The sequence below is a fragment of the Micromys minutus genome (assembly GCF_963924665.1).
Source record: "Micromys minutus genome assembly, contig: SUPER_22_unloc_1, whole genome shotgun sequence".
Taxonomy (NCBI): domain Eukaryota; kingdom Metazoa; phylum Chordata; class Mammalia; order Rodentia; family Muridae; genus Micromys; species Micromys minutus.
This window is the reverse complement of record NW_027667990.1, coordinates 989,012-1,000,897: the sequence shown is the minus strand read 5'-3', so window position 1 is coordinate 1,000,897 and position 11,886 is coordinate 989,012.

The window sequence follows — 11,886 nt, the reverse complement described above, 5'->3', positions numbered from 1 at the left end:
CAGCTGGAAATGTCACTGAGCTGAGAGGTTAGAGAGGTCATAAAGATTTAAGAACAGAGTTCAAAGGAGAAGCCAATGAACCTGGGGAAGGAAGTCTCTCAGTCACAAACATTCAGTGAATATGGAGCCAACTCTCAGGTAAGAACATGAGCCTCAGTTTCTTTTTCCACACCAAAGGGCAGAAAGAATACCAGAAACCAAACACTTGTTCTTAAAACCCAATTAAAGTGTGAGCAAGTGATAGATGTTTCAACACACTGAGAGCCTGACTGCTCAAGTCAAAATTATCTCCCCTCCCAAACCCTCACAAGGGAGCAGCACCTAAGATTTATACAGATTTAATTAAAATACTTATATAAGATTTATAGGGATTTAATTAAAGTACTTGTATGGACTATGAAGCTTGATGGCCAAAGTAAAAAATGTAGATGCTACTTCACTGGGGCCACTAGCTGGATCTCAGCCCTGTTCACTGTGCCTTGTCATGGTACCACAGGCACTGTGGGCAGACACAGAGCTGTAAGATCAGCTTAGCAGGGGCTAAGCAGAAGGAATGGCAACAGGAATCCGGAAACAATGGGACGAACCCCGCCCTTTCTGCACAGTCCTGGGGATGAAGACTCAAGTCAAGAATGCCTGGAAGGTTCTGCTGTCATTATGATTATGTTGTGTCATCAGTGACACAGAGAAACGTCCACAGTTCTCTGCCACAGTATGAGTGCAGGCGTCAATGCCCCTTTGTAGCTTCTCCATGACTTTCATAGTGACTATGTAACTGAGATTGAATTCAAACTCATGGCATAAAGCAATGGACAATAAAGAGATCACTTCTCATAAGGCCTGCCACCAAAATCAGCTGAACACATGTTAACATTGTTAGGGGAAGGATGAAGAGAGTGGAAGGCATATGGCCCATGGAGGTGCGGCAAGGCCTGGGGGAAAAGGGGATGCCTCTGAGGGGCCCATGTTAGGAATCTCTTCTCCCTGAGGGACCAGCCACGTGAGGGTATGGTACAGAATAGAGTTTATTCAAGTCATAGAAGAGTTAAGAGGGTAGTAGAGGCAGAGAGAGGGGGAGAAGAGGAGTAGAGAAGTAGAAGAGTAGAGGCGGCCATGAGCACCTGGAGAGAGGAGGGGGAAGGAAAGGGGAAGAGGAGGGGTAGGGGTGGGAGAGCAAGAGGGGCAAGAGAGCCAAGAGCAAGAGAGAGAGGAGGGGTCAAGCAGCCCCTTTTATAGTGTCAGGTCACTGGGGCAGAGCATACCTGGCTACTGGCAGGTAATTGAGGGTTAGGGTATATCTGGCTGTTGCTAGGTAACTGAGGGGTGGGGTTTACAGAATCCCAACAAGCATTGCAACCATTAGGAATGCAGTTTGAATAAATGAGCAGCTTTGACTTCAAAGCAAAGGCTTGCGCCCCCCCCCCCCCCGGCCAACCTGTCTAATTTCCCAGGGATAAAGTAGGTGCTGACATGTGCCAGTTATTGGAGTTCTGGAGATACTTACACACGAGTCTGCCTCCCAACATAAAACAACTCTGTTTTGCACAGGTTCAGCTCCTCTCTGGTCATAGCGATTCAGTGTCTCCATATTTGCATCCAATGTCCTTAACTCAGTTATTCTTTTGAGACTTATAGTATTTGTCACCTCTCAGGATCACAACCTTGGGGTATAGACTTATTCCCCAGAGGCAGACACACTTGAGCATCTCACCTGCTCTGGCCTAGCAGCTTGTACTTGACCTGGTCCCCTGTGATTATTCACTTGCTGAATAACTACTGTTGCAGGCCTCTGGTTTCAGAACTTACTGTCTGGAGGAGGCCAGAAAACTGCTCAACCCCTCCCAATGGGCTATCAGAGGTCAAGCTCAATGGAGAAGTGTGAGGTAATTGTGGGTAATCTGTTCTCATGAGTTAGGGTAAGAATGGGCAGTATCCGATGACTGGTGTATCTTGGGATACATAAGGGTACACACACACACACACACACACACACACACACACACACACACACACACACAGAGGGTAACTTGGGAAACACTGTGAAATGTATTTCATGCTGAAGAACTCTGCTTGTTCAGAAAGGTTGTATGATTTCTCTGCTGTCTCCAGAACACTCACAGAGAGCAAGTGCTTTTGTATCAAAAACTTTAAGACATTTATAACATATTCATGGAACTTTCCAGACTTGGGACCTCTGTTTATTCCAAGAACTGCCAGACTTGGAATTTGCAGATGTCTCTGCCAATATAAGGCCCCTAGAATACAAGACACACAGCTTGTCTTTGATGAACTCCTCCTGCTCCCAGCTAGCCTCAGAAAATACATAAGCCCCTTTTAACATTTGCTTTTTATTCTTTCCTCTCTGAGGGAAGACAACCCCACCCAGATTCTATCCCTGAAGCTGCTTACCAGTCTGTGTGCGCATCATCGATGACCAACAAGATCCTGGGTCTCTGAACCACGAGTGTGAAAGGAGTTGGTGGTTCCATCAGCCCCGAAGGAGCCTGTGGGGTCTGTATCATGGCACTGGAGAAGGAGCTGAACAGGCTGGATCCTGGAGAAGAGAAGGAGGCAGCAAGGGGCTGGGGGTGTCGCCTCTCTGTGGCCTGGGATGCTGGGGAGCTACTGGAGCTCTCTGGGCTTTGTAGGTCCGGCATGTAGCCATTGGGCAGGTCGGCCACAAAGCTGCTGTCAGACAGTCACCTCCTGAGGAAGTTCATGGTTGCGATGGAGGGGAAGACTCCATCCACACAAAATCAAGCAGATGAGGTTTGAAGTGCAGGTCGCCAGCTTAAGGGAGCTGGAAAGTTGGGGTCAGAGAATCCCAGGGCTTCTGCACTGTCAGAAGCGGGCTTCACAGCACTCTGTTTACCTGTCGAAAAGAAGCCAGCAAGCACATTAGTGGAACCAACTGCCTCCCATTTAAAAGCAAATACATAAAACACACTTCCAGCCCATTGCTCGTGGCTGTGCAAACTGGAGCACTTTTAGAGAGTAATTTGGCAATATGCTTTAAAAGCATACAACTTCCATTTTCAGGAATTCTATACTAAAAAAAAAAATCCAAGCAACAGGTAAATACTTCATGTCTAAATAGATTTAACACAATCCAATATTCAGTCACAGGATGACGCAGTCACCTGGAGAATTGTTGCTGTCCATTCAAACAGAGTTCAGATGAAGCATGTTGAGTAGCGAAGCCTCATGCTGTAATATTAGGTAAATCAAGACTGGGCTTGCTGGCACATGCTAACAACCCCAGCTCCACTGAAGGCATAAACCTGTAACAGTTGAAGGTCTAACAGGACTCTAGTGAACCCAAGGCCACCTTGAATAACTTAGCAGAAGGCTAGAGATGCTCTCCAAATTAGGTGGATAAATGCCTAAATTTAAATTTAAATGACTGGGGCAGAAAGCTCCGCATAGAGGGGCCCATTATGCAGAAAGCTCTGATCTGGATCCCTAGCACTGAATAAAGAAAAATAATCATAATATAAAATGATATGTATGACATAAGTACAGCCATATACAAGTTACACAAAAGGAATTATAAGTAAATCACAGTAGTGAATGCATTCTGGCAACACTTATTTATTTGTTTATTTGTAATTTCCAAATTTTCTTGAATGTATAATGCTGAAGGTTGAGAAGTCCGACACCCCTCTTAAGTTCAGGTGTAATGTGACCCCAGTGAGAAGAAATTTAGAGACAAGGCCTATGGGAGGTAGCTGGAGATGGGTCAGTATTGATGGAACCCTGGGATGGAGTACAGCTCTTTTAGGACAGACATTATCTGTACCTTGTAAGGACACAAGCAAAAGGTGACCATCTGCAAGCTAGGAGGTGGGCTTAGCCAGACCCCCAGGCAATACTCTGCTGCCAGCTTCTAGACTGCATCAAAATAAATTCCTTCTGTTTAAGCCAAACATGCTGTGTCATTTTGTTATGATAACTAAAACACACACACACACAATTTATTTTCTAAGCAAAATAAACATTTTGTGCTTTTTAAATTGCATTTATTTATTGATAGAGTGTGTTCCAGTTATCATAATACACACACACATTCACACACACTCACGTACACAAACACTCACACACACACACACTCCCATACACACACACACTTACACACAATCACCTACACTCACACACACACAAACACACACACTCACAAACCCACTCACATACACTCACACACACACATTCACACACACACACACACACACACACACACACACACGTACCAGTTCCCTCATTCCACTCTGTGGGGTGGAGACTGAACTCATGTTTCCAGGCATGGTGTCAGATGCCTTTAGTGGCTGAGCCTAAGCCATCTTATCAACCCAAGAATAATTTTTAAAACCTTATTATCTATTTGAGATCCAGAACAATGTCTACTTAAGTCATGGAACTGAAGTATATGTTCCACTCTATGTTTATATTTTATCCTTGTAAATTTACCTAGAGTAAAATTAAGAAAATCTTTACAATTCTTCGATTTTGCTCAATGACAAGGTGAGGTAGGTTTTTGTTGTTCTTATCACCTCTGAAAATTCTCCCATACCGCTTTCTGGTCAACCCACACCTTCCTGATATACTAGTGCACACTGCGGTGCCTGGGATTTTACCTGGGTGCCAGAGACACCAACTAAGTTCTTCATGTTCATACAGCAAGAACTTCATTGGCAAAGCCACCTGTGTAGCCCTGAGGCCAACTTCATGGTTTAATATGATCCAAATTGATGATGGTGTATTACACTTGACAAGAATACAGATGCTTAAAATTACTTTCTGTTGTTTGGAGTCTGGTTCCTCACTGTGCTGTTTCTCCCCATAGTGTCTTATGACAAGCTCCACCCTGATCAACAACTGTCAGCAAGAAGGAAAAACAGAACTGGTCTGAGCAAAGCCTTGGCTAATCCTCTTGAGAGAAACTTAAACATGTCTTGATGACCCTCCCCCCCACACCAGTTTATAAGCTGACTGGTTACAAATTAGACCATTACAACCAAAGCCCTCTGCATTAGTGCTGGAGTCTCTTGCTTTCTGTTTCACCAGGGTAGATGTGAAGTGACTCCCCTCCCTCATGGTGTGCTCTCCTCTGCTTTGTGTTTCTCTCTAGCAACATCATGTATTTGGATTTAAATGTTTGTCCAATATTCATGATCAGCATCTGCGAAGGGGCCTAATCCCAACAAGCTACTGGTCACTACTGAAATTGAAGTGCTCTTCTTGTACAATTTCTGGATGATAAAGTTTGTGAGATATTTGAGCTGAAGAGATTATACAGTTTATACAAGAATCTCCTTTTTTGAGAACTCTGGTCAACATCACACTGGTAAGAATTCAACTGTTATCATTAGACTTGTCTCCTAAAAATGTTTCTGTCTGTTGCAAAGCCCTTTTTACTTTTTATTTTGAGACAGAGTTTTACTGAGTAGCTCAGGGTGACCTAGAACTTGTGTTTCTAGAGGCATGCCTCCTAATAAACTTCTGGTCATCCCCAACAATGATCAGGGGTGTTCATGCAATCCCTACTACTATGGGCCCCAGTAAGACTTAGGTCTGGCAAGTCAGAGTTGGTAACAGATGAACTGGTAGCTATGACTTGAGGTATGTGCTGGTAAAAAAGTCTAGGTGGCTTGTCTCAGAGTAATGTGTCTTTAAATAGGACATCTGGGAAGTTCTTCCTGAGGATGAGACCTTTTTCATAACTAGGATTTTACCTGGAAGGTGATCTGAGACTTTTTAAACATATGTTTACACTGTGGGATGATTCAATTATGTAAATAAAACTGTGTTCTGTAGTTAGCATTTTCTACGTGGTACAAACATTTAAGATCCTCTTCGGCAATTTGATAATAGGAGATATGTTATTGTTTAATATTTAACACCTGAGGTCCTTACAGTGGACGACTGAAGCTCATTCTTCTCAGTTGCAACTTTGATCCTTGTCACCGGCCTTCGCTCCACACCTTCTCTGTACTTCTAGTAGCCAGAATTGGATGTTACACTTCCGTGCTTTCTACTCTTAGATGCCCCAACTGAGGTCATGTGTCCTTCTGTACCCTGCTTATCTGCCCTAACATAGCATTCTCCAGGTTTATTCCTATTACAAGCAACAGGATTTTCGTCTTTTTAACTGTCTAATATAATTTCATCATCACCAGTCCCACAGGATCTGACAATGAAGGCAGATTGATTTAACACCTTGGGTATTGTGAATCATGCCAAAATGATCATGGGAGAGCCACTCTCTCTAGCTCATTGTCCTGATGATTTCAATTTCTTTGGATGTGTGCACAGAAGTGAGACTGCTGGACCAAATGGTAATTCCATTTCCCTTTTTCCAAAGAATCCCATACTGTTTTCTGTAACAATTATATTAATTTATATTTATATATTTTATTTATACTCCCATCTAGCAGCCTTCAGATGAAGATGTAGAATTCTTAGATCCTCCTACACCATGTCTGCCTGGATGTTGCCATGCTTCTTTCTGCCTTGATGATGAAGGACTGAACCTTTGAACCTGTTAGCGAGCCCCAATCAGATGTCATCTCTATAAGACTTGCCTTGGTCATGGTGTCTGTTCACAGCAGTAAAACCCTAATTAAGACAGATATTCATGTGCTTTAACTTTTTCAGTGCTTTACATGGTGTGGTAAAATCTCACACTGTACTGACCCACCACATACTAGGCAATGACCACCCATTTGTCCAGGGTATGCACATTGTATATGCTACCTGCCCATCAGTCACTTATACCCCATCTTGGTCACAAGAATTCTAGTATCATAATATAACAGTTCTTGTGTTTAAGTGATGAGTATTTTCTTTAATGGCTGCCAAGTTAAAAAGCAGTGACACTGCCACATGCATGCCACCAGAGGGCAGGAATGGCCACAGCAGATTGGAAAATAAACCTTTTGGCTGGCAACCTTGCCACTCTGAGGTGGGAAGGAGGAGTGCTGAGAGGATGAAAACAGGTCAAGTTGGCAGTAGAGCCCAAAGAGGGACAATCATAGGGTCACAGATATTGCATCAACTTGGGAAGAGCTCTGTGGAGTGAAAAGAACCATCTCATGGTGGCATCAGCCCAGAGAAGAAGAGAGATAATATCTGCTCAGATGTCTCATTTCCTTGCTTAAGATCAGGTAGACTCACAGAACTGGGTTCCCATTCTGGGATCCATCTATAAACCGCATAGTTCGATTTCTTTTCCACGAAAGAGGATTCAAATTCCTGCTCACTTTATCTTGTCAATCGTCTTGCTTACTCTTCAGGGTGCAGCAAACAGACTCCAATGGTGGTTGTTGTTTAGAACAGGCCTCTCTCAACACACTGATTAAAGACCACACAGTGCCAACCCTCTGGTTTTGACACAGCCTGACACAACCAGTTAGCCTGAAGGTTGGTCTGATGGGCTCTGCTACATTCTGCTCACGTCTGGGCAAAACAATCTCATCTCACAATGCTTGGGTTTCTTTGCAGAATTCAGATGATAGACTAGCATCTACCTCATGGCGTTCTTATGAGTAACAAGTGACGAATTATTGTGTTGGAAACAGTGCCTGGCATTAACGAGCAATCTGTGTCCCACAAGTATAACTCCCTTTTTGACAGCAACCACTAGAAGGTCCAGCAGTGGTTCTGAAGGCACTGTGGTGGGGGCTGCAGTATTTGCATCAGAACAGCTCATCTTTAGCAATATCTAGAAACACCCAGACCTGTGGAGCTAAAGTAGATCAAAAGTAAATGGTATAAAAGCGATTTTGAAAATATTTGTCTTTTAAGTTAACAGGGAATAAAATGGACTTTCTGGCTATCTAGTTCTATGAGTGTTAATACATTCTCATAAACACTAAAACCCAGAATAGATCCATCATTCCCTACAAGATCTCTTTACCACACCCTTCTGAGGTTACTGGCACAGTGCTCTGCAAGCTGAGACCTGGGCCTCCTGCAGGGGTCATTTAGATGAGGAATAAGTGAAGCCTACCTCATTTCTTAACCAATAAGGAAAGACTGAATCACAGATTGAATCTTCCTGCTAGTGCTTGATGCACACTTGCTGTTCCCTGAACAGGGAGTTCCTCTAGATGCCTTCCCAGCTCAGTCTTTCTCTCCTTTAGTTATTATAAATGCCACCCTCTTCGGGGAATGACTCCCTTCTGGTGGCCACTGTGTGGCATTTGGGATTCCTCTAACACAACAGCATGTCTCACCTATATTCTGCCTACAATTTACTCCATGCAGTCTCTGCTTGTACCGACAAAAGCCAAGTGCCTCAAGATCAAATACCACTGTGTGTCCTGTCCCCTGGTGTCCCCTAAACACATAGGACAGTGTCTTCACGTAGTAGAGTAGCAATAATCATTGACCGAGTAAATCTACATAAAATCATCAGAGACAAAGTTTAACTACCTCCACTGTTTTCTGAGCTGACTAAATGCATTATACTGAAGAAAGCTCTCTAGGTGACAGAATCACGTCTCAGTTAACTAAACACCATACTTGGAGGAATAGCCATCTTCAGTTTTTAGTGGCCACTCCTCTGAGCAACACATTCAGATTCATATAGTGTCCCTCACTCCGTCCTCTGCTCCATGAGTGAAGACTAAAAGGAATTATTTTTCTCCCTGATTTTCCTTGGTTAGCTTGTTAAATGATTGGTAGAAATAGCATAGCTTGGGCTTCACCAATATATTGATGACTGTGAGTACAGAAAGTTTCTCAGGGGAGGTAGGTAACCCACAGTTTGTATTGGGTTGAAGCTAACAGACACTTAACTTTCTAGTGAAAAGGTCACGTGTCAAGGGAATGGCTTCACTGATTCTAACAAAGGTCCTGGGCCTTTGGAGTGTAAAGCCCACTTCCTAGACATATCATCATGAAAGTGTGTTCTGTTTTTGATGAGTTCAAATCCTAGAGGCTTTTCTCCTGTGAATGGGATGCCAGAGTGGTCAGCCCCACAGAAGAGAGAGAAATAGGGGGAGGGAAGAGGGAGGGAGGGAGAGGGAGAGCAAGAGGGAAAGAGGGAGGGAGGGAGGGATGGAGGGAGAGAGAGAGAGAGAGAGAGAGAGAGAGAGAGAGAGAGAGAGAGGAAGAGGTGTTGGTCTATTATGTGACAGGTGCCTGTTAAGAGCACTGCCATCTGGAAATTAAAACTCAGGGCCTCAGCATTTAAAGAATCACTGTAAACAAAACAAAACAGATGGCTCTTTCACAGGTTGACAACTACGACAGTTAACCTTGTAAACTTCATAGGCTTTAAAGTGTTCTGGAAACAAGCCTCTTCAAGAGACTATCTAGATTGAGTTAATTAAGGTGGGAAGAGTAGGTGGTACTCTCCTCTGGGCTGGGCTTCTGGGCTGAGTAAAAAGGAGAGAGCTGAGCACCAGCCTCCATCTCTTGCTGCTTCCTGACTGCGGATGGAATCTGACATTCTACTCCTGCTGCTATGTTTGCCATGATGTTTGCACACCCACACTCTGTGCCAATGCAAACACTTTGTTCCTTAAATTTCTTTTTGTCAGCAACAATAGAATGAGCAGGGGATGACTGTATAATGTGATCCAGATGTTGGTGGTGATAATCATAAAAGTGATTATGGCCACACTGGGAATGGGGTTGCCTCTTTACTGGGCTTAAAATCCTGGTTCTGCTAAGATAGACCAAAAGAGTCGACTTGATTTCCCAGCAACCTTGGGTAGGAAATGAGGTCACCTCCATTTTATTGATATAAAAGTCAAAGACCAGATACAACACAGTCCCTCAGCTTAATGGGCTCTGGCTCATAACTTAAATCACCAATCTTCTAGTTCTATATCTCATTTGTAGAGTTCTGGTGGCCTCTGATAGTCCTGACCATTTAGCAGTGCCTCTTCCTCATACCTCTAGTATCTGAGACCTGGTCGACCTGAGGCCATGTTCCGTGAGCATTCCCGAACACCATGGTGCCTTGTCCCATTGGAATCTGGCTTCTCAGGTGCTCACATTGAGTGTGGCCATTGGCACAGAGGCCCCATCCCTTTATTCTGTATGGTGGTTTCACCTCTGTTTTCCCTCCCTAGCTTGTCCTTCTCTGTGCTTCCCCCACTCTGATTGGGAATTTATTTTGTTTATGCTCTCTGGGATTATTTCCTCCTCTGGAAAGATTTTGGTGCTACTCAACAGTTAACAATGAGGTCTTAAGCTGATTGTTATGGTGTCCTATGAATACACTCATGGTTGTGGATTTGAGAAAAAGGTCCTAGGCTTGGCTCTGAGCACTAAGGTACCAAGACTGGTAGCACATGTGGAGTTGGAGAGAGCAGGCAGGGAATAGTCAATGAGATGCCTATACCATCACTATGTGGAAACCAGGTAGAACCTTCCAGCCTGCTGAATAAGAAAACAAGCATCATTCTTCTTAAAAACAAAGGGATCTGGCTTCCTTTAATGATCCTGAGAATGAAAAGAATGTAATGGTGAGAAATTCCAAGTCATCATGAAAATATGCATGATTCTTCTGCCAAAGGACAACACACATTTATAGTATGGGGCCCATGTAGATGTCTTTGTCTCTATGTTTGTCTGTCAACACTGACACACTCAACACTCACAGAGAAGATATATTTATGTATTTATATCTGCCTGTCCATCTCTCTGTCTCTCTATCTACCTGTCTATCTATTTATCTAATAGGTAGATATGGAGAGAGAGACAGAGATAGGTAGACACAAGAATGTAGACAGACTGAGCAAGTGACACACATAGAATGAGAAAAACAAAGACAAGTGAAAGACAGATGGAGGCACACTCACAGAGAACATACCTGATGAGCCAGACTGTGGCTACTTGGCCTTCAATCTTCCTATACCTTCTATTGCTGGCCAAAAGCCCCCTGCCTAGGGCAGGGCAAATGTCCAATTGGCAAAGCTCCTAAAAGCCAGGTGCTAGCCTAATGAGGAAGTTGGCAAGTACACTTGGGAAAGCAGACATGGCATGGGTAAAAAGCATCCCAATAAACAGTTCTAAATGCAGCTCCACATGTCCTGCCACGCCCCTCTGCCCACCTCCACCTCAGTAATGACCATATTGAATCACATGGGTTGGGGATCTGAAATTTTTCCTCTCCTTTCCCACACGAATCACCACAACCCTGAAACAGACTGATTTATTTGCTTCATTAAACCCCACAGTCATCATTTCTAGCAGATGCAATTTTTCGTTTGCTTCTGTGACTCCCAAACTGACAGTCTGTTAAGTCTCCCCATATCACTCACCTCACTTGACTTTTTCCATGCCCCACTGAGTGCACTTTGGAATTCAAGATCCTCTTGAACCACTGGAGATGACAAGACTAGGTCCATGACTAGTCACAGTCCACTCCCAATCCGCCTGTTTTTGTATTTCCAGTAAGTAAAACCCCGTTCCATACTGCTTGAAATGACGATTCTTCATAAGATTAAATGTTGCATGTTTGATCTCCAGATGATGACATGTTTTGAGGGGTTTTGGAGGACATGCCTATCTGATGGATTTCTACCATAAGGGGATAGATAAATCCTTGGGGACTGTGTCATGTCCCAGAATTCACTCTTTTGATCTGTTTCCTGACTACAATGATGTGAGCTACTGGGTTCCACCCTGACTTCTCTATGGCAATGGAATCAAAGCTCTGAAACCATGGGTCAATTCTTCCCTCTCTAGTTTCTGTGAGGCAATTGATCACAATGGCACAAATGTCCCAGTGCCATTAACACTTATCAGGAGAGTAGGTGTTTAACCTTACTATCACCTACCAGACATTTCACCTGAACCTCTTCCCTAGCTTCCTCCTTGCCACACATGTCCCACCTCTATTACTGAAGAGTAAAAGGTTGTCAAAGGACACTG